This window comes from Lasioglossum baleicum, chromosome 6, assembly GCF_051020765.1.
Source record: "Lasioglossum baleicum chromosome 6, iyLasBale1, whole genome shotgun sequence".
In the NCBI taxonomy this organism is placed as follows: domain Eukaryota; kingdom Metazoa; phylum Arthropoda; class Insecta; order Hymenoptera; family Halictidae; genus Lasioglossum; species Lasioglossum baleicum.
Window position 1 is genome coordinate 9,212,009 of NC_134934.1, and position 22,264 is coordinate 9,234,272.

At 42.1% G+C, this 22,264-nt stretch overlaps 1 protein-coding gene and 1 long non-coding RNA gene across 3 annotated transcripts in view; one reads left to right on the top strand and one right to left on the bottom strand.

Moving 5' to 3' along the window:
• The first annotated feature begins 1 nt into the window (after window position 1).
• The window catches only part of Ntan1 (N-terminal amidohydrolase 1), a 33,539-nt gene continuing 11,276 nt past the window's right edge, over window positions 2-22,264 (top strand). Inside the window, exons 1-2 of one of the 2 annotated variants that reach the window (XM_076426210.1) lie at window positions 2-614; window positions 11,040-11,151. The gene's annotated coding sequence lies outside the window, so the exon portion shown is untranslated. The remainder of the gene's footprint in view (window positions 615-11,039; window positions 11,152-22,264) is intronic. The other variant, XM_076426212.1, reaches the window with a different exon arrangement.
• Window positions 16,021-18,557, bottom strand: LOC143209914 (uncharacterized). The gene is made up of 3 exons (XR_013009155.1): window positions 17,172-18,557; window positions 16,897-17,089; window positions 16,021-16,815 (listed from the first exon to the last, which is right to left on the bottom strand). It is a non-coding gene; the product is annotated as an uncharacterized LOC143209914 (long non-coding RNA).

The following is a 22,264-nucleotide window of genomic DNA, read 5'->3' on the forward strand; positions in this document are numbered from 1 at the left end:
CGGAGAACGCGATCGAGTCTAAGCGTGTTCGTACGGGTTTAGCCGATCGCGGTAAAGTTTTCCTCGGCTGTCATTCGGCGCAACTGTTTTTTTCCTTCCGTCTATCTATCTGTCTATCCCCCTTTCTCTCTCTATCTTTATTTGGACCGTGACAACGTGGTTGGTGGTCGATGATCTTCGATTCACAGTTTGAGAGTGACGCGGTTGCCAATATACAATCGCGTCTCCTCTCGCATACGGTTTTCTCTGGCTGTGGTTAGTTTGCACCCGTGTTTATCTCCGGAACTGGTGAGTCTCTCTGTTGGAAACCGTCCTGTACCGTTCGGGTGTGCGGTACGCTCGATACTGGCGCGCGTTCTCAGCCGCGTACAACTACGTCGACGTCGACGTCGACGAGCACCGCCAACGCTGGCCGCGCTGACGTTTTGTTTTCGATCGGTCCGTGCCGTGTGTGTTTGCCACCAGTTGCGTGTTGCGTAACTACGATTTTACGACAACCAGCTCCTCTCGTGCCGGCCTGCTACACGGGTTCGATAATCGACAACTGGACATCGCACATCCCTTTTTCCAACCTGACCGTTCTTTCGATTATTACGATCGACTCGACGACGCGGGTGAGTACGCTCTCTGTTTATTCTTGGGTCGCGTGGAAGTCGACGTCGATGTTTGCCCTCGCAATTATCTTCGATGTATCGAATCACTATAGCTACACGCTGCTCGCGGCAACGTTTGAACCATACCGAGAATTCGGAAGTCGGAAACGTTTCGACACAGTTTTCATTTGCGATTTATTTGTCTGTCAGTGGATCTACGAATGTTGGAACGTTGTCTTTCGATCGTAGAATATCGGTTACGGGAAATAGAGTGATAGGCTTCAATGTTTCTCGGTTTTATTACGGAGTCTTGAAGGAAAACTCTGTACACACGTGCATCTGTGTGCAAAAAAGGATCAAAGTCGCGTCGTTGTACAACTTGCAGAATTTACTGCGACGCGCACGATCCGATCCGATCCGATTCGGAGTAAAGGGAACCGTCGCGTCCCGTCGCCTCGCATCGTCCCGCTCGCCCCCCTCTCCGACTTGCTTTGCCTTGCCTCGCCTCGCCTCGCCTCGCCTCCTATCACCTACCATTGCATCGTGTTTCGTCGCATCGTTCGCGTCACTCTATATGTATAGTATATGTATAGCAATGCTGCTTGAATATGTATCGCGTTCCCTCATCGACACGAAATTATTCGCCGCATAACCTTTCGCTTTTCCTACTGCTCCGCGGCACGTTATCGACGTTTAATCTACCACTGTAAAAATTCGAATATGCTCGAACGCATCCAAAAGCACGAGAAGCCTTTGAACTTCCTATTATACTCGATTCTGTCGTAACGCCTCGCACGGCTGCTATCAGATGCTCGTTGCAATCTGACAAAAAATAAATAGTTATTACACATGCACATCACTTTAAATGTTCGATTATAATATGTAGTGGTTTTCTCCCCATACGTTTCGTGGACACTTTGCCACCTTGCCTTGACCTCTGTATACCTGACTATGTATACAGAACTAAAATGTACGTTATAAGATTCACGTGTTCTCTGAATACAATTTAATCACTCTTCCTAACGGTCGCAAATATTTTGGTCTAGGTTGCTTCGTTTTTAACCAGTTAGGTCCCGCTCTAGGGGGGGGGGGGGCAACCCGGACATTTGTCCGGGGCGCGAAAATTTAGAGGCGCCATTTTGGCTGTATAACTGAGAGAAAAATATTGATGTGTTAAATATCCAATTAATAGAAAATTTGCTTTTATTAAAATATTAAAATAAATGCTCTCTCTTCTATTAAAATTGAAATAAAATGATTTGGTTTTTATCGAAGATAAAAAATATGTAGCTTTATTTTAAAAATATACAGTGGCCGAAATTTCTATAAAGTCACTGCGTTTTGTGCCCGTGCGAAATCGATACGGGCCGGTTTATGTACTTGTTTAAGGCCTGGTTTACGTCGTATTTTTGTCCAGAAGAATTTAAAAGTTGTTGCACACGCGCCTTGTTGTTACTGGGAGCTACAATTCGGCTCGAAATTGTGCTGCATTTTTCCTTTCCTTAGCTGCAGACCTCATTAATATTGAATGTTGTCTCTTTGACTATTTTTTATTACTACCTTTAAGATGATTTTTTCCGTAATTTTCACGTAAATTGATATAATTATTAATCACAGTATATGACCGATTAGTTTTCTTAGCAATTGCGCGATTAGAGCAGCCCATATCTTTATAAGCATCGATTAATGCTTTTTCTTCACTTGTTAGTACTTTTCCTCTCGGCATTCTCATACACCTGAATCAAATTATAACAAACAGGATTTCTGTGAGTTCTAAAACTAATACTTTTAGAATATATTCGCAGTTTTCCGTAGTTTTCTGCTCAGAATACAGAGAAACGCTATAAGTGACTTTATAGAAACTTCGCGCTTGTGTTCTGTACCACACAGAAAAAAATTAAAAAAAACGTAAATAGTAGACATAGCGGTCTAGAGTACACAGTCCCTCTATCCGAGTGTCTACAAGGCACAAGACCAGATACGATAAATCAACACAAAAATGGTGATATTTTTAAAATATCTATGAAAAAGAAGATGACTTTATAGAAATTTCGACATTTTGTCCGGGGTCGCTGAACCAGTTAGCTGTTATAACGAGTATACTCGTCATGCGTAGAATTTAGTTACCATTGGCTATTTAAATTGTTAGTTTTGGATATTTGGAGAGGTTAAGACGAAATAAAACGAACAAATAGAAAGTATTAGGTTGTCCCAAAAGTTCCTTCCGCAATGCCTTTCTTTAATATTGCTAAATAAATATTAGGTTATCCCAAAAGTTGTTTTTCGATGCATGCACATAATGCAAATTCATATTAAGAAGTACAAAATATTAACATAAAGATTATCGTATTGTTTGTATTTATTTAGCGACATTAAAGGAACACAATGCGGAAGAAACTTTTGGGACAACCTAATATAAATAATTTGAGAAGGATTCGTGCATCCCCGTATGCACTGGCGTCATCGCTTGATTTTCGCGACACATATGTATACATACAGTGAGCTGCGAAAGTATTCGAACGCCCTTTAAAATTAATAACTTTTTTATTATTGTACCAAATGACCTGATTTCTTTTTATAATCAATTAGAAGCATTGGTTTACGAAATGATATGTAAAAATGATTTTCCAAAAATTATAATTTACAAGGTTACATGCAAAAATAAAGAAGGGATTTTTTAAAACTTTTATTTGGACCCTTGATGTATACGGGAATTTCGCACACCCCTAATTAGTGTGTATTCACGTTGAAGTTCTGACAGTTGTATAACAATTGATGTAACGAAGTATACGTAGTAACCATGTTTATGTACTGCCGTGAAAATAATCATTGTTTCTATTCGTTTGCTCTTGCGATCAACAAGTATGCACATCAATCAGTGAACATCGTAAACATCTTGTTGGAAACACACGTAATTATGTCTTACGGCTACGGAAAGTCGCAGCCAGCATTGACTAGAAAAGTGGCAAACTAGTATTTACCGTATCGTATATTAACACTTACGATCAGAGTCGCCAGAGATTAAGACTTGTGTCCTCACTCTACCTTCCCCTTCCACAACGCTATTATCCCTATTAATCTTGGTCTCTGATAATAGTCGTAATAATAGCAATAATAATTTAACCAACACAAAATGTATGTACGCGGCTAGGTTCCGCGATGCGCGAACCAAACGTAACGGACCTAGTTAAACGGAGCCGGTTCTCTCTCTCTCTCCTTTCCTCCCTACCCCTTCGCACCCTCTTGTTCTTTATTTTCTCGCGCAGCGGTAACTCGTAGTAGTTTGACAGTTAATTAACGTATATTACCTATAGTGTAATTGAGTTCTTTTGCAAGAAAAAGATTCACGCGATATGTACATCCCGGAGAAGTTTTCCTAGCTCTTTTCGAAGATTATTCGTTCGCGCGATCGATTCCAGTATCGACGAACGTCGAACGAGAACAAAACTAATCATTTTGGTTTTCGGAACTTGTTCATAAACCTTGAAATGCTATTTGTGGCATGTGTTCTTGACAGTGTCCGTACTTAATCTTCAATTAGACAGGGTTTAGATTAAAAACTGTTTAATCTGTACAACCTATCTTCCATTTATGAAGAAAAACTGTTATTTATATTAGAATATATACAGTGAGTGTACAAAGTATTCGTACGCCATTTAAAATAGAATAACTTTTTTATAATTGTACCAAACGCGCGACCTGATTTTCTATAATCAGTTGGAAGCATTGGTTTACGAAATGATATGCAACAAAGATTTTCCAGAAATTATAATTTACAAGGTTACATGCAGGAATAAAAAAGGGATTTTTGAAAACTTTTTTACTTGGGCCCTCAATGGGAAATTTAAAATATATGTTTTGTAGATCTATGTTAGTTGTACACGTGCTGAAAATTTCATCGAAGTCGGTTGACGCAGGAAAAAACGACACGCATTCTGTGCATTTTAAGCAGAAACTGGTCAAAAGTAGTGTAAAACTACGATGTTAATCGATTTCGATAAAATTTTAAGCATATGTGCAAGCACTATAGATCTACAAAATATATATTTAAAATTTTCATTAAGGGCCCAAATAAAAAAGTTGAAAAAAATCCCTTTTTTATTTCTGCATGTAACCTTGTAAATTACAATTGGAAAATCTTTTTTGTATATCATTTCGTAAACCAATGCTTCTAATTGATTATAAAAATTCAGGTCGTTTGGTACAATTATAAGAAAGTTATTAGTTTTTAAAGGGCGTACGAATATGTACTTTGTACACCAACTGTACGTATCTATAAAATAATTAAATACATGTATTTATTAAATTTTTCGGGGGAAAAGTGGGGCCCCAACATTTTTCCAAATGTGGAAATTGTATTGTTTTTTTGTTGACCCTCTGGACGTAATAATAGTGTTATTTCTTGATTGAAACTCTTCGTAAAACTTGGAGTCTGCAGTCGGTTCTTTTAATATGCAACGACATATTTTTGTTAATTTTAAAAATGAATTTGGTCCAGCTAATTGTGGATCCGTGCATCGGCCAGTGGTTGAGAGTCACTGTTTTCCCAAGAGTTTCATTAATCTGACCGCGCCTGGAGCCGTGTCCTGTATCTTGGCAACGTGTGCACCGTATCGCGCGTTTCGTTGCACCGTGTGTACGTGCATTTAGATAGGCGCACGGGTATACCTATCTACAAGCGCGTTCCTCCGATGCGCAAAACGTAGGGCTCGCCTTCCCTCCGCGCGTATCGTGTGCGAGATCGTACGGGCGTCTTTGATTTCCTCGCGTTTCTTTTTGTTGCGGCCTCTGCATCTTCGCTGCGTCTTTTTTCTCTCGCTAACTCCGATCCTTTGATCCAGTATTCACGGTTCCATACAGTTTACTTTCGATACGAGACTATGATGTTTCTTTCGCGAAGAGCAAATCTCTATTGCTGCTTCCTCTTTTAAAGTTGATCGTTCGACACTGCTTACAAGGGAAGGACCCCAAGTATTCGACTTCGATAATGATAATTTTTTGTGAGGTGATGGTATATGGATCCCTAATTATGTCTGCAAAATATTAGGCGTAGTTACTCAATAGTTTTAAAGATATAAACAATTGAACTTTCGAAAACTTGAGCTGCAAATCATGGTGTATCAACAAGGTATGAAACTTTAATTGATTATGTCTTTAAAACTATTGAGTAACTACACCTAATATTTTGCATACATAATTAGGGATCCATATACCATCATCTCACAAAAGATTATCAAAATCGAAGTCGGACACTTGGGGTCCTTCCCTTGTTAGTTCGATATTCCATTCTTTTCCAACGAAATATGTCGCTGCTTGGCCGGCCGCTTTAATCTATGAACTCTCGACACACTCAAAAACAATGTCAAACCGAATAGGTACCCTCACAGAGTCGCCAGATCAGAGGAGTTGACTCGAATTCAGGGGAATACAGTTACCCTCTCTCAAATAAACTTCTAATCAAAATAAACAGTTCTTGGTTTCTCTTATTTCTTCTTTTTGTATTTACAATGAATACGTGCGCGTTTTTTGTCTGCTATAGCAACCTTTTCAGGTATTCCGCCGGTGGTCGGGCCCGTCCATATCGAAAGAAAACTGTATTCGCTATGTCATACGAGCTTCGCCAGGACTTCTCGTTCCACGAAACGCGACTCCCGAGTTTTACAAACAGAAGCGGTTATCTAATGCATATTTTTCTAATCGATACGTTCTTGAAATCCCATGAGCAATAACCGGAAAGCAAGCCCGATCGAGCCGCGAGATAAAAAGCGAAATCTAGGTTCGATCAGCAATCCGGATGGATCTCGAATCGGTTCGAAGGGGTTCTTTAACGAACGATGAGAGGAGGAACAAAGTGGGAGTAAGGAGGAACGGGATGAGGAAGGTCGGTACACGGGCTCCCTCGACGCTCGGACTCTTTCGAGTCACGGACTTAACCGAGTTAAGACGCTCTTAAGGCTAGCAGAGGGTGTTAACCTTTTGCTCTGCCGTTGGCTCACCTGCGATAACCACTCGCCAATCAACGATACTCCATCATTTTTTGTAATGTTTCGATTCCCTACGCTTGTCAAGCGCCGTTCTCTGCTGCACAGCTACCATTTGATTCCTAGCTTGGTTTCTCTTTGATTACGATTCATATCAGTTCGGTGGACACGAGGCGGCGTTATTATCAATAGTAGATTAATCGAGCACTGAAAAGCGACTTGTTTCTTGTAAAACTAGACTGCAGATTTGGCAATCCTTCAAGCTTAACAAAATGGACTAAATCTAACATTTATTTTTCACATATGAAGACACTGTAACTTTATTACATAAACTTACGAGTAACATCATCTAACTCCATGCCCAGCCAAACCTGGGTAGCTCGCAACCAGTGGTAAAAGTGACTAGAATATAGAAAATAAAACATTAAAACAGTATCAATGGTTTTACAAGGGGAGGCCACACGTGTTGGGTCTCCGATTTTAATGAAACTTTTTGTGGTGTTTCTAGAGACAAAATAAGCAGACACTCGTCCAAGCTTTTTCGTCAATGGCCATTTTTTACCAAGTTATTTAACAATATAATGTTTGGATCTACGAAACACACTTCTTCAAATTTTCGTTACAGGCCGAAATACAATAAATTGTAAACAACAACTTCCAATATATTTTTCGTAATTCAGACTGAACGGAATTTTTCCAAAATTTTCATTACATTCATTTATCTAGAAAAAAATTGTGCTGATTTAAAGTGTGCGCCATCATTTATCAGTAGACTGCGGATCTTTATGCAAAATAAAAAATGTTTGCATCGATTGCAAGACACAGGAGCCAAATGACAATTTCATTCTATTTTTGATTATCTTTTTACTGTGAAACTAATACACTGGTGGCCATAAATCTTTTTAATACCTCCACTGTTTTAAATTGTACGTACCCATTTTTGTCATAAATGCATAAAATCCGCAGTCTATTTATATCAGATACACTGTATTCATTCTCATTACAATGTCCGCACAGAATACGTGTTTTGTTTATTTCCTGGGTACAGTTTTTATACACATCACTGATCGTTGTTACTGCATGTATAATTGCTGTTCCTATAGTCGCGCTGCTGAAACGCATACTGTTTTATGTTTCCACCGAGCGAATAAATGTTATCGCTTTGTATGAAGTCAAAGTGGCGTGTAACGTTTGGACCCTGTATAACTGTTCGGCGAAGTTACGATTAGACAAAACATACTTCAGTACATTTGAATATACAGTGCGAAGTAAAAATGAACACCTGCTGCTTCACGAGTTCATAAATCAGATAAAAGATATTAATGAAACCTCATATGTATACTCTATATGTAGATCTCGTATGTATACTCTAAAGATCTCATATGTATACTCTAGATAATACAAATTTTACGTCTCGTAGGGTAAAATGCCCAAATATGATTGTTGTTGATTATTTTAGAATGCTCTTTTTCGACCAAAAAATTACCAGTTGTAGATGCATTTCCTCCCTATAAGATTCTGGGGTCAAGTTTGTTCAAGAATTAATACAGCTTGGGAAAAATATTTTTTTTTGTGGTGTGTCATTTGCAGGTTCCAGCGAAAGGGGTTCTTAATATGGTACACCTCGAGTCCCTAATGAATCACTTTTTGTTGATGTCATTTTTTGATTATTTTAGAATGTTCTTTTTCGATCAAAAAATTACCAGTTGTAGATGCATTTCCTCCCTATAAGATTCTGGGGTCAAGTTTGTTCAAGAATTAATACAGCTTGGGAAAAATATTTTTTTTTGTGGTGTGTCATTTGCAGGTTCCAGCGAAAAGGGTTCTTAATATGCTACACCTTGAGTCCCTAATATGACACCTAGTGCCATATTCGGCAGCCACACCAAGGATGTCAATAGCTATACCCATATTAGGGAATTCTTGGTAGTGCCATATTGGGAACTCCACATGGACTGATAATATACTAGCTACCGACAAAGAGAAAATGAATTTCAGCCAAAACCAACAGTTGGCAAACGTTAATATAAATAAAACTGAAACTACAGATATGTTCGAACATTTCCAAATCATTTACCTTCTTCGAAAAAGATACAATCGAAAATTTTAGCGGAGTATCGATACTAAACTGTATAGAATGGTACGAACGCAATGCACACTGTTGAGTAAACTTGGGAAACTATCGTTTGAGGATTTTCTCACTAGATTGCGACGTCTCCATTACAAGATATAAGGTACATAATGCCATACTAGGCGACTTTACCATATTTGGGCACTTTACCCTACTCAAACTTTGATTATAAATATTATTCACTTGAAAATGGCTAATATATAAGGTTGCTACTTTCTAAAACAATTCGGTAATGATAAAAGGAGTGATAGAAGGAGTTATTCTTCAAAACAGCATAACTTAAGGGGATATACTCATCTTTCCAGGATTGCAAGGGTGCGGGAGACTTATCCTACCATCTCCATACAAGATATAAAGTAATGCCATACTAGGGAACTATACCATATTTGGGCACTTCACCCTACAACATTCATTGAATTGACTTTCCGCGCGTTTTTCAAATACCGCACTGCGCGACCTAGTAGTAGGTATATCAGGCGCGCATGCACGTTCTCCGGGCATGTAGTGATGATGGTTTTCCCGCATACATGTAAAATATACATATACATATCCGAAACGGTGCGGTGTATCATGAGCGCGCGAGCTCTCGAGCGCAAGGGCGACCCCACGTGCACGCGGAGAAGGTAAGACGCGGCGAGGTCTGGCAACTGGACTCCCCTCGGGGCCCGTATAAATCACAAACTCTGATACAAGCTCGGCCCGGAGCGGGGCGCAATAGAAATTTAGATGCACTCGGTGTTCCCGAAATAGTTTCCTCTCGAAGAAGTTCACGGTAATCGTTGAGCGCGGGTATATTCGCGCGAGAAGTTCCGGCATCGTTGCTTATCTCGGCAATCTCCCCCGGATGATCGTACGCAACCCTGCGGCATCGTGTCGTTCCAGAAGCCGCACGGCGCGTCGCGACGTCCGCTGCACCGGCGGAGACGCGTTCACCGGTATTTTTTCTCATTTCATCATTTCGCGACGACTTTCGATTTCGATCTCAACGGCGAGCGTGCGCGCGCGCGTTCGCGCGAAAGTGGTCGCGCGAGCGAAATCGGAAGAGTGGAGGGAGCGGCTGTGGTTGGCTCCGGGGGGACAGCGAAAGGGGCGAGAGAGAGAGAGAGAGAGAGAGAGAAGGCAGAAGTGAAGAAGAGAAGTGAAGAAAAAGGGAAAAGAGGAAAGGGGACCCGGAAGGGCGACTCATCTTCCGCGAATCGACCGGGCCACTGACTGCTCGCTCGTTGCATAACGATTCCGTCTTCTCGGAGCGCCGCGCCACACCGCGCCGGAGAATCACCGTCTGAGAACCACTGGTCCATGTACCGGTTGTTCCACTCGTGGAATGCGGACTAGCACGTCGCGTACGTGTACGTGCACGAGAACGGACACGAATGTACGTGCACGTGCACGTGTGTACGCCGCGCGCGTCCTATTCTCGTGCTCCTTCCACCTATACGAGCGCATCCTGCAAGCTGCACGCGTGTGCGAGTCGCGGCACCCGTTCTCGCCGACACGCGCGCGCGCGCGCGCGGATCCTCTTCCCTGGAGTAGAGTCGCCGCGAATTCGCGATTACGCCCGCGTTATCGTTCGCGATGTCGAGGCGGAAAATTCTCCGTCGCGCGAGCCGATAAACGATCGCCATACTTCTTCGAGAGTGACGATCGTTTCGATATTTACGAGTACCCGCTCGCGCCGCTACCGCGCGTATCACGCTTGACTAAAACGGCTCGCGTGATTACGCTCATAAACAATCGGAGGAAGTTGTAGCGCATAAATATGCAGAGAGTCTCGTCGCTCGGCTGCAAGCTCGCCGAGCCACTGTATGCAAATTCGGCTCGCCGATTGTGTAGTTGTTTTGCATGCGAGTACCTGCGGTATATTTGTTTTTCTTTTCCTTCTCCGTTTCCCTCGGAACGGAACGAAACGGGACGGGACGCGGAACGTCGGTATCGAATATTTAATAGAGGATCGGTGGAGGGAAGGTTCAAACGAGAGAGAGAGAAGCTACCTATCGCCAGGTGCCGATTGTAGGCCGTGTGGGCGGAGCGTAGAGCGACAAATCGCGTTTGTTATTGCTGCGCTTCGTATTTAGCAGGTTGCAATGGATAAACGGGACGACTCGAATCGGCCTTATCGTTTCCGAAATGCTATGCGTGCAGCTGGCCGATCGCTTCTGCAGCTGCGCGTCGCGATCGTTTCGTGCATTCGACGAATTTTAACGAAACGCCGCTCGGAACAGGTCGAAAAAAATAGTCGGCTCCGAAATCGTTCCGACGACAATGCGCGCCGGGTGCGATCGTGATCTTCGTACGTTTTCGTAACGTGTTCGGACGTTTTCTTTTTGTTTGTAGAAAGCTGCCGGCTCGGTGGAGCAAGGTGGTCCCGACCCGACAGGAGGAATCGTTTGAAAATGGCGGCGGGAACGTGTCGATCGGCCTGAAGAGACAATCGTAAAGACGCAAGGTAAGTTGCTGTTCTCCCTCGATTTTATTCGGAAGAGTCGGGGCGGGGAACGTGTTCGCAGCAAGAATAGTGGCGTACGCTTAAAAGTATTCTCGCAATAACGATTCTAAGGAAATTATCAAATTTCCGTCGACAACAAATATTTTTCGAAGTAAATTCGATTAGGCTGTATAGAATGAGGGTTACCCTGGGTTGGTCCACAACTCATTTCACCGACACTGTTTTCATTGACGATTTGACCGTGTTTGTGTCGGCCAAACCGTGTCGATGAAGACATTTGTCGACGATTTGACCGTGTAGATGAAAACATATTGTCGACGAAGGTTACTGTCGGTCCAATCGTCAATGAAAACAGTGTCGGTGAAATGAGTTGTCTACCAAGCCAGGGTAACCCATTGAATGATACTGCGGATTGCCACTACAAATGTGAACTGGCTCGAAAAGAAAAAGGAGTCGGAGATATGACGCTTTCCTAGCATGCAGAGGTCAACTAAACGTATCCGTCACTGTTTCTACATCGAAATCGTTATTTTTTCAGTTGCGTCACTGTTCTTGCCAGGGTGTGGTAGCTATGGATGGGATCAAGTTCAATATGTACTCACGAATCCGAGTCAAGTTCAATAACCAAGTTTCATTTCGTGGGTTTCGATTACTACTTAAAAGCAATGAAAGTTTCAATGATTAAAACCATTTTGCTAGAAGAAAAATACGTTTTGTATCTCCTGTATGCTGGCGTTGTCTTTCAACCCCTTCTTCTTGAACCCCTTAAAGATTTTAAACAAAGTCTTGCTAAAGGAAATCAAATCTAATTCGTTTGGGATCAATATTTAAGCATTAAAATAGATGTAGCCAAACGAAAAAATATGAATTTTCTGTCTCTTCTACGATATTTTTGGGTGACAAAGATTTTTATGCAAAATTCGGCAGCATGTAGGTAGCATAAAGCTGCGCATGTAGCTATTGTCATAAACCTGTGACAGCTAGGGATGGGCTCAAGTACCTCGCAAACAGGTTCGAACTTTGATTGATTGAATTCGAAGATACAATCATCGGTAGAAGCATGTAAAATTATGAGACCCCGTTTTCTCTCTCATCTCCACAGCGTGTTTACAAAAAGAAGTAAACAGACACCGCGCCGGAACAGCCTTCGTTGCCATAGAGCGTGCAAAAATACGGAAATTCGTAACGATATTCATAAAAATTTCGAAAGCTTCGAAACTGTTCGACCAAGATTCGAGTATACTTGCAAGTATTATTTACGTTTACCACAGTATGCACTTGTAAAGGGTTCGAAACTGTCTGGCAAAGGTTCGAGTACACTTGGGAGTACTATTTTTCTTTTTCGAAGTACTTATAGAGAGTTCGAATTCCATTAATCAAGGTTCGAAGCTGGTTGCGAGGTACTTGATCTCATCCCTAGTGGTAGCCCTTCGAGATACGGGCTCGATCCGCGAATGGAGGAATAAACGCGCGTTAAATAGAGACACGGTAACGGTGCTCGCCACCGTACTTGACGAAGCACCGTTCTCCGAACTTTGTGGCTCGTAACTTTCGAACTGGCGGCGATCATCGGTAACCCCTTCGCGATCAACGCCGGCTCGGTTTATCGGACTGCGGTAACTTACGCGTCACCCGTTATCTGACCGCGCTTATTATGCGCGTTATCGTCTCCCTCTCTTCCTCCCGTTCGTTTCGACGAGAGAGGAAAAGTCATAAATTTAATAGCCCTCGCTTCGGCCCCGATTCTCAGCCGTGTACCCTCTTCGGCCCCGGTCCCGCGCGCGCGCGCGCGGTCCCCGCCTTTGCTCTATTTATCCATGAAAATTTTAATCTGGATCTCAAACGGAGATTTCATTGGCTTGCCGTAGTCTTCTGTTACTACTTCTGTGGCTACAGTGGTATGTGTATGAAAGCATAAGACACTTCATACAGGGTGTCTCGAAATTCCTTCGACATCCGGAAATTGGAGGTTACTGAGATCATATGAAGCAACATTATTATTAACCCTCATCCGTCCCTCGTATCAGTTTGACACAGTTTTCCTGAAATAAGTTATACTGTTCTGTTGCACTTCGTGACTTTTACTTTTTTAATGGGAAACAGATAATTGAAAAACCTAAGATGTGCATGTTAACTCATAAATTTGTATAAAAGAACATCGAAAAATAACTGTTTACCTTGTGATTTCACCGATCTGTTACCACTGTGTCAATTTGACACCGAGGGATAGGTTCAGTTCGTGAAATGAGGGACGGATGAGGGTTAACACAGTTTTGAATCGATATGACGCAGTGACTTTTTCGATTTTTGACTGTGCCAACACGCGTCTTGGTCGCGCTTCGATTGGTCCGTGTTTTTACCACGCTTATATTAGCTTGTCGAGTTGTCGCTGTTGTTGTTGAATGCGTCAAATCTTGTAATCGAATTTTAAACCACTTCCCGAGGAGCTAGAGACTTGAAACTTCAAACATAGCTCAGAACTAGATGACAATGCAATATTAAAAAACAAATTTTTAAAAAACAGTGCGTTCAGGAGACGAAAAATTTTAATATTAACCGTCACACCTCGTCGCGCGACGCTCGGTAGTACGTGATCGCGTTCAGCGATCCCCACTCCGCACGCCAGCGCTCCCTACTCCACAGCGCGTTCCGACTCCGCCTCATCCCCATTCTACTGACCCATTTCGCATCGAAAGAGTTCAGTGTGGTTGTGGTGTTCCGTTCATTCGGTTCCATTTCGGACAATTTCGGACTCCGTCAAGAAACGCCGTCTCTCGGAGTCATCCCCTCATTCTATCTCGCGTATTTCCATATCGCGCGTTTCTATATCTTACTATTTTATTCCAGTATTACTCTCCGAAAACTGGCCGGTTTAAAATCTACGAAAAAGGGGCGCCCTCTATCCGCAAATCTTACGATTAGTTACAGAGTTGTCTTTTATTCTTGTACGCAAAAAGAAATTCGCGTGAGAGAGTTGCTATTACAATATTACCAAATCAAGGAGTAGTGTCTACATATACAGGGTGCTGCCGAATAACATGCTAGCGGGCACGAGGTGGTTCCTTATGAAAAAATAAGAACAGAATATGGAATAAAATTTTGTTCTTATTTTTGCATAAGGAACCACCTCGTGCCCGCTAGTACATTGTTATTCGGCCGCACCCTGTATATAAAGTGTAAAGAAATGTTTGGTCTTGACTGCTATTGGCGTATTCCACAAATTGTCCAATTTCACAACCGTTTTTCTTTTGGTTAAATAAAGGTTGTTTCAAGTCGAGTAAATTTTCAGGCACATAAAAAATAATTCGACCTTGAAATTCTAGGTGAAGGACAATTATTTTATTTTATAAAACATATAAGTTCCTTTAGTTTGGCTTTTGTTACGTCACGAAGATTACGTTTTGAACAATTCTTCGTTTCAAGATCTAGTTTCATAAAATAATCTTTTCTTCCTCACAATAAATATCGTGTTAAATCCTCTAATATACAAGTTTCGTTATCTTGTTTTATTTTTTTTTTGTTGTTGTTCCCTATTTCCGAAGTTTTCACATACGTATATCGAGACATGACCGTATCTCCACTTGAAATCCAAGCGAGGAGGAAGATATCTGTCGTTTGAACGATTACGAGCAATTCCGTATTCTCCTCGATTTCCGCGATACTCTTCGCGTCTTTACCCAACGTTTATCTTATCTGCTGGAACGGTTCGACCATTAATCCGTCGTAGATGGTTACTGGCCTGAGAGAAAAAGCGGAGCACAGTATCCGTTTGCGTGGCGAGCAATTATTCACGCGCATCGCGTTTTCGTTAGATAAAGAACCGGCAAGATCGTTACGCCGGAACGTCCGTTGCTCGCTTTCCACCGAGAGATAACCTTTTCGATAAATTCTCGCCGTCTCGGATTATACGTCCAACCCGTGGAGCATTTAAGGAGGGGACGTTCAGCGGAAAATCAACCACATATTAGTTATTTTTCAGACCGAATGTTGTGTGAAATTACGTGATCGTGTATCATTTTTCACGGTGGAATAAACAGTGCTAAAGTCCATTTCATATTTCAGCTTTTCTCGATGTTAAAAATATGAGTAATAAATTTAGAAGTTTATTTCAGCTTCGTAAAATTTGCTACTCATCGTAATAAACCACGTAATTTAAAAATTTTATCTCAAAAATAACTTTGTGATAAAATAGTCATAAAATAAATAGTCAGTGATTTTCTGCTGAATGTTTCTCCTTATCTCTTTTAGTAACGACCGGACTCATATCGGTTCGAATATCGACGATACATCGTTGTCCGGCACTAAAAAAGTTGAACCCGTTGCTGGAGACGCAGCGCGGCGTCGTAAACGATAAGACATGCGCATTCGCGGTCGTCCAGAATAGACCGAATTCAAATAACCGAGTGGAAAAACTTGTTGCGCACGAGCTCTGGATTCTGGAGAAAGATTGTCCCGAGGGGGACTGTCCTGGCTCCGTCAAAATCAAGAATCCAGGGTGACGAAACTCCACACAGAGAAACAAAGATAGAGAGTTCTCTAATTTTTCCTGGACGGATTCAAATGACCGGTGTCACATTTATTACTTTATAATTAGACTGCGGATTCTACGTGATGAGTAAGGTGGAGTGGGGTAAGCCCGCCCTAGTTTTTGCGAAGTTGGACTTTAAACTGATGTATTTTCAGTCTGGTATGTAAAAACTGAACGTTCTTGGTATCAAACTCTTGCCACAGTTATTACTAGACTGCGATTTTGATGTATTTATGACAAAAATGGGTACGTACAATTTAAAACAGTGGAGGTATTAAAAAGATTTAAGGCCACCGGTGTACTAGTTTCACCTTAATAAGATAAGTAAAAGAAGAATGAAATTGTTCTTTGGCTCCTGTGTCTTGCAATCAATGCAAACATTTTTTATTTTGCATAAAGATCCGCAGTCAATTTATAATCATTGAAGTTGCAAGGATAATTCTATTAGATCTTTCTTATCTCTCGGTGATTCCTGGCACAGACTTTTAAGTCTGTGTTCCTGGCCCGGGACAGAAGACGGTACGTATTTCCGTGGATCGGTCACTTGTCGGCACATCGTGTTCTCGGAACGATTCCGTTTCTCAATCTCTCCCTGTGCTTCCTACTTATTCCGAGTAAACAATCATGCGCTGGTAATAACAGCTTATCTTTTCTCCCGTGACAGCCGCGTTCCGTTCCATTCTGTTGCGATGAGATGCGATCCGATGCGACGACGTACACGACGTGAAAATTTCCATTGGCATGTCGCGTGGTCAAACTCCGTGCTCGTTATTTCGATCGACGCACAGTAGGACCGAATCCCCAAAAGCCGGTCAAAATCTCCAAACGTACGTCGATTTGGGTCCCATGGAAATCATTGACACAGATTTCTCCGACACGGTTTTCACCGACATTTCATTAATTTTTTATTTATGTATTAATTCATTAATTCAAGAACACTCGGTTTCATATTTCGTTTTACCACTTATTTTCATTGAATCCACATTAATTAATTAATTAATTAATCAAAAATTAATTAAATGTCGGTGAAAACCGTGTCGGAGAAATCTGTGTCGATGATTTCCATGGGACCCCGTCGATTTAGCCGAAAATTGGTATTCTAAGGTTGTTCAGATCGCTGATTTTACAGATCTGAACTAAACATTTTAGAAAATTGTTAGGTCTGTTAACAAAATTGTACATATTTGAAGCATTTTGTCTAGGTATTAACCCCTTACCGTATTTCGACGAAGGTTTTTAACCAAGTCTAACAGATTTGAATGTTTTGCCTTCCTTTTTAGATGAAATGATATTTGTTTCGCTTGTAATCGATATTTAAGCATTCAATTAAATGTAGCCGTACAAAAGATATAAATTTTCTCTCCTCTTCTACGACATTTTTCGGGATGAAGACGTTCTAATCACTATTAACTGAAAAGGAAATGGTACGTCAAAGGGTTAATGTGAAAGCAAAATGTGTAAAAATCGTTAGCTGCTAATATAAATTGCACACCTTATAATTTGTACCTAATCCTGGTTCTCTAGAGGGTGTCCCGAAAGAAATACGAAAATTTCTTTTCGCCCAGAGTAACGAAGGTCTCGCTAGCACTCGCGTAACTGTGCGCCTCGGCAAGATACGCGCCGCTCTTATGGGGGTGCGGGATTCGCCTTCTCATTTCTCGATAATACAAACACGGGGGTTTTTAACCTCTTAGCGCACTCTCCCGAGTTAGATCTTTTTCCACACGCCTGAGTTAACTCGTGAGACCTGCACAGTTTTGGTTTTCTATAAAAATACGGTCGAATATACTCGTTGGTGTAAAAAAGATTGGCGGAAAAACGACCGCTTTTGAATTTTTAATTGGTGCGTTAAGAAGTTAAGTAGTCAAGAATGCTAGATAAAAGATGAAAGTCCTAATTTTTCGTTTACGAGGCGTAATTTGCATTATTCGGCAGCGTAATTTGCATTATTCGGAAGCATACAACTGCGCATGTAGCTATTTTCATAGCTACGCCCTAGATCAGGCATGCCAAACTAATTTATCACCAAGGGCCTCATTAAGTATTATAAATTAATTCAAGGGCCGCAATTTTTTTATTAACATTGCAGTTATACATATACAAAATAACATAATACAAACACAACAATATTACAAAAATACATATAATGTATAAAAAGTTGTGTCTTTTCAAGTTTACTTTATTTGAATAAAACTATTTCATGTTTTTGTTTCAAGGTAACTTGGCTACGGTTTTCAGTAACTACATTTTCAAACATTTCGATTGAATTTGTTGAGCTGTAATTATTTTTGAAATTGATTGCATACGCTGGTCTGTTAATCTTGTGTTTGACATGCCTGCCCTAGATCGATCTTTTATGTAGCGTTTTTGACTTTGTGTTATTGGGAAATGAGAAGGCGATCCCCGCACGGTTGCAATCCTGGAAACAGAGTCTTATGATTGTGGTCGTGGTCATGGTCGTGGTCTTGTTATTGGTCTTGGCCCTGGTCGTGGCCGTGGTGCCTAGCTGACAATGAGATTTACGCGTACAGGTATATCAGGGACACCATAAGGATCGTTATCTCCAGTCGATGAGGCTTTTAAACGATTATCCGATCACTATCCACGATGACGTCCAGCTAATTCCGTTAATTAATCGCTGGTCCTTTCGCTCGAATCTCGATGCATAGAATAGCAAATCGCAATTAGTAGCGTAGAGGAAGTCCAGCATATTTCGAATACTGCTGGCAATTTGGAATAACGAAGTATCTATCTATCTACAGGGTGTCCCAAAATTCCTTCAACAGCCGGAAATGAGAGGTTCCTGAGATCATTTGAAGCAACATTTTCCTTTGCAAAAATGTTATTCGCGGCTTTGTTTAGGAGTTATTAACGAAAAACACGGACCAATAAGGCACAGTCAGCCCGACGCACCAACTGTCTATTGGCCGACTGTGCCAACTCGCGTGTAATTGTAAGTCGCGCTCTAATTGGTCCGTGTTTTTCGTTAATAACTCCTAAACAAAGCCGCGGATAACATATTTTTTCAAAGGAAAATGTTCCTTCAAATGATCTCGGGAACCTCCCATTTCCGGCTGTTGAAGGAATTTTGGGACACCCTGTATATAACGAAGTATATTTTTGTAATTAGGGGTGTGCTAGTACCCGTAATTTTATTTGTTTTTCAATATTTAACTATGTTCCACCAATCCGACCATCTTGAAACTTTTTTATACGTTAGATAAGCAACAGAACATTGTTCTTGAATTTTTTGGAAGTGGTCACTCGAAGGGTTGCTTGCAATTCCCACCCCTAAAAAATTAAATGATTTTTTTCTACCCTTAATAATTTGATCACAATGGTGAAAAAAATGTATGATATGAAGGAGGTAAGTTCGAGTATTTTCGTATTTTTTTTATCCGAGTATCTTAATTAACAAGCGAGAAAAACAATGATACAGTTAAGGGTATTTACCCACATATCATCCTTATACGAAGGGTTAGCGACTTAAAATTTTAGGGGGTTATCTTTCAACCTAAAACCATTGTTTTCCGCACAATATCCGCACAATTGTGGGTGGGGCCGCTACACCTATCTTAGTCTGCTAGGCCCTTTATCGTGTCGTCTCTCACTAGCATGCAAACCCGACAAGCGTAGACCACTGAATATAGCTACAGAGGGTACAGTATTCGCAAAAGTTTAATGCAAAATATACTCATGAATGGCTTTCATTGCCATGTATTGATGGATTTCGAATTTCTTGTACTTTTGTCTCCCACTGTACCTCCAGAACATCCTTAAAGCCGTGGTTCGTCAAATCTGCAGTCGACGAACAACATCGTCGGTGATTTGAATGGCGTAGTAGGATCGCCGAGTACGATTCTGGGTACAGGGAATCGGGAGATAACGGTTGATTCACGCGTGTCGCAGCTATTTGGAGCAGCGATAACGACGTTTCTTCATGTCGAAATCGGAAGATACCGTCGCGCGTCTAGTGGTGGAAACGTTTTTCGAACGCCGCGCAGCCTCCTCCGATCATGGAAAACACAGCAGACGACCCGATTCCATGAGCCGATCACGAAAAGAAAGCACGCGTGCTCGTCATTTTTTTTCCTATCGGAATTATCGAGGATAACGATCGACGCTCGAGTCGAGCTACATACAATTATTGAGGATGGGAGAGGAGAATACGGGGGGGGGGTATATACGGGTGAACCAGCACAGCGCAGCGGCTGAATCGAAACGGAAGGAGACGAGTAGGTGTGGGAGTGGGAGCAATGAAGGGGGTGAGAGGAGGCGGAGGGAGAGAGTGGGAAGGATGGGCCAGACCAGAAACGAGCAGATCGGCGAGCGCCCTTCGTGACCATAATCGGTGGAGAGGCAGACCGGTGTGGCGCGGCGTGGCGGCTGGCTGGCTACGAGAACCAAGCCACACGGAAATCCACTTGAAAAGTAGCCATTACCTTAATTATCGGTCTCAAACGCTCTAGGAGGCTATGTGTATACGATGCCCGAGAATCGTCCCCGGTTCCATCGGTTCACCTGGTCGATCGACATCCCGACTCCGCTCGGGCAATTTCTTCCCGTGACGCGTTTCTCGCGACGACGCGACGGCCCAGAAAACAACCTCAGTCTCCTTTCGATAGAAAATATGTACAGCAAGGAGCATAACTGATTCCACACACTTTAAATCTGTATACACAATTGTACATATGTCAATTCAATTTTGATGGCCGTACTTTCGGCGTACTGTTTTCTTTCGATATACGAGAGAATTAAAGACGAGATGTTCTTTTTTCGCAACAAGAAAATCTCTGTCCCCTGTTCTTCTTCCACTTGCCTTCCCCTTCTGCTACGGCCCGGTCACGTGACGCGTTTCGTCTCTGTCGGACATGTGTCACAACGTCACGTGACTAACGCGGTACTGACAGAGAGAGGCAGGATAACTTTTCCCCCTTAATTCGAGTCAACTCTCCTGATCGCTTACAAGGGAAGGACCACGATTGTCCCCAATGATGGTATATGGATCCCTGATGATGTCTGCAAAATGGTAGGTGTAGTTACTCAATAGTTTTAAAGATATAAACAATTGAACTTTCGAAAATTTGAGCTGCAAACATGGTGTACCAACGAGGTATGAAACTTTAATTGTTTATATCTTTAAAACCATTGAGTAACTGCACCTAATATTTTGCAGACATCATTAGGGATGCATATACCATCGTCTCGCAAAAGATTATCAAAATTGAAGTCGGAAACTTGGGGTTTTTCCCTTGTTTGTCCCAGAACGATGTCATGTTTGTATCCTTTTCAACAAAAGATAGCGCTGCTCCGTCGACAACTTTATAGTCTGCTGCTGCATCGACTCATTCTCTGTGTTCTCTCTGGGTTAACTTGAGAGTAAAGGGAAGCCGCGTAGCTACCCTCGGTTCGCAATATGTACGTCGAAAGCCGCCACCAGGTATCGACTAATATCGAAAGAAAACTGTATCTATCCTTAGTCGATCCGAGTCAAGTTGAGTCGAGTAGATTCGCGTCGAGTCTTCCTCGTTCCCGCGAGCCTCGATCTTTTCGAGGCTATAATTTCGAAAGAACGGCATGCCGTAGCCGTAGACCCCTTATCCACCGCCTCTTCTCTTTCCCCTTTTTTTTTCTACCTTCTTTCTATACCGATTACTCGTAGAATGCACGGCAGAGCCCGGTATATACCTTCGCGGGGCTGCATGTATAGCGTGTACGTACACGCGCGCGTAATTACACAGCAGAGATGCGGCGATGCAGTTATTTATTTAAGCGTGCAAGAGCTCCGTAGCCATTAACGCGTGCCTTTCCTCGAATCAGCCTGTTCTCCGTGGCCGCGCGGTATTCTAATGGCCGGTGATTCTACCGGGAATCTGAAAGACCGACCCGTTCACCGATCTTTACCGCATCGCAGCACGCCGAACGAAATTCTCTTACCGATGATACTTCTAAACTGTGTACTCTCCCTTCAGCGCGAACGACGTGATTCGTTTCCGCGGAATTCGGCGGACCGATGGACATGGAAAATATTGTTGCGCACTCGCTGTGTTCCGTACCGTCGCGTCGCGTCGTCATATCAGCACTATAAGCTCTCCAACAGGGATGGGCAGAAATTTTATCGAAAAATTTCGAATAAAGTGGGTTTGTTCGTAAAATTATTCGTGGAAAGTCTTTGAATAAATCCTTCGTATAATTTTCTGCACGGCTGACGAAGACGCCACCGGTAGCCGTGGCCAAGGGGTGCAATTAACACAGCCGGGTGTGTAATTTAATTGCAAACTTTGTTTATTTTCACCACGCTTATATTAGTTTGCCGAGTTGTCGTTGTTGTATGCGCCAAATCTTGTAATCGAATTTTAAACCACTTCTCGATGAGCTAGACACTTGAAACTTTAATAAACATAGCTCAGAATTGGATGACAATGCAATATTAAAAAACAAATTTTAAAAAGAACTGTGCGTTCAGGAGAAAAGAAATGTTAATATTAACCGTCAAACCTCGTCGCGCGACGCTCGGTAGTACGTGATCGCGTTCAGTGATCCCCACTCCGCGCGCCAGCGCTCCCTACTCCACTACGCGTTCCC